At 41.8% G+C, this 1,742-nt stretch overlaps 1 long non-coding RNA gene across 1 annotated transcript; it reads right to left on the minus strand.

Annotated features, from left to right (window-relative positions):
- Positions 1-17: 17 nt before the first annotated feature.
- Positions 18-1,135, minus strand: LOC118732656. Its single transcript, XR_004992163.1, has 3 exons — positions 993-1,135; positions 182-516; positions 18-127 (listed from the first exon to the last, which is right to left on the minus strand). It is a non-coding gene; the product is annotated as an uncharacterized LOC118732656 (long non-coding RNA).
- Between the last annotated feature and the right edge of the window lie 607 nt (positions 1,136-1,742).

Genomic DNA, 1,742 nt, shown 5'->3' on the forward strand with positions numbered 1-1,742 from the left:
GGCTTCCATTGTCAAAAGCTCTCTGCATGACTCGCCGCACTGGACAGGAACTCCAAATATATGAGTCATGCCGTGCACCCGGAAACTTAGCATTCTCGTTCAATATTTTTAAATTTGGGTCACATATCTGTAACAATATAACAAATGTTTGTTAGACTTTTATTTAAAATACTTAGCTTACCATTTGCACATTAATCGAGTGGTATCCGTGATGGTTCACGTATGCTTCCTCATGACTTTTAGGAGCCAAAATGGAAACATGCGTACAGTCAACCGCCCCAATAGTTCCTCCAACGAAAGGCGCAGGTGCTAAAGAAAACACTTCCTTGGCAGCTTGGCGGTCCACCTGCGTCATAGGGAACTTAACCTCCTCAAAAAAAACAGTCTGCTATTTATGGCATCAGTAACTCGATGTAGGCAACGGCTTATAGAGGATTGGCTCATTGATATGCCCCACTGTACCCCTACAGGCCGTTGGTAGCATCCCGTGGCATAAAATCTTAAGGTACACAAAACCTTCAAAGATAAATTTTTAGTTATTTGTACAATGATTTTGTGGTGTGGAGCAGAGGGGGAGGGGGTGTGGCACCTAAAACCATACCCATTAGAAAGAACGTAGTCAAAACTTTAAGAGAAGTCATGCTTTCCCTCTCTGACCCCTCTAGGGACTCCCGGGGGGCCCATTTGAAAATGGATTTACCCCATTAGCATTTCGACATAGAACCCACACCGAAATTTACCAAAGAGTGCATATTTCAAACCGAATTTATTAATAAAATAGAGCTTGTATATTTGAAATCTTTTTTTTTAAATTAAAGTTTAATCCTTGGAGTACACGCGCATGTTAAACTCTTTAGATTCGAGTGACGCGTTTGGCATTACAACCCAAAATCATTGTACAAATAACTAAACCCTACGCGAGAAGTTATTGTATGTACACACATATGTACTACATATGTAAAATTGCATACTTTCATTATTTAAAGATTTACCTGATTTTCCGCCGATATAGAGGTAATCCTTTTACCTTTCAAGGCGTCTTCCAGCCGTTCGACGAGCTCCATTACGGTATCTGGGCCCACACGATATAGTTTCCGGAACTCGGAAGGCGCCAGCTCAAATGGATCGTCAATGTCCCGGAGCAAACGCCGATCCACTCATCCCTAACTACACTGAACAGCTGACTTTTTCCATTTATTCAAATTGATAAAAAGTGGCATCTCCGCTGTTCGAAATGTCAAAATGTGCGAAAAGCACAAAGAGGAACAGAAAAAAAAACAATCCCATTTCTTCGCGCCACTAATTTGCGTCCACATATTGCAGCAAAGGTAACTATATTTTGCTATTTATTTAATTAATATGTATAAGAACTTACTTTCTTCTTATTTATAATTTCAGAATGGCGTCTACCAGTGGAGCAGCAGCTAAAAGGAGTCGAGCATCAGCGGAGCAGCTCAACGCTATGATCGACCTTCTGACGGAGAACGAAGGGCTTGCGTCCGGAAAGTTCCAGAGTCTCCACGGAAAGCTGGAGTACCAGAAGAAGTGGGCAGAAATGGCGCAAAAGCTCAACGCAATGGGAGGAGCTGTGAAGTCAGTGGAACAATGGCATACCGTAAGTACTTATCTTGTGTTTTAAGTGTGTGTACATAGGAAGCTGATTTCGAAAGTGCGATAAAAAAAAAACTATTAGTATGTATGTACATACGTGAAGTGCACTTGGGTTGAAGGGAGGAGGGGGG

The sequence above is a fragment of the Rhagoletis pomonella genome, unplaced genomic scaffold (genome assembly GCF_013731165.1).
Source record: "Rhagoletis pomonella isolate Grant_MI unplaced genomic scaffold, Rhpom_1.0 Rhpom_scaffold_24353, whole genome shotgun sequence".
NCBI classification, from domain to species: domain Eukaryota; kingdom Metazoa; phylum Arthropoda; class Insecta; order Diptera; family Tephritidae; genus Rhagoletis; species Rhagoletis pomonella.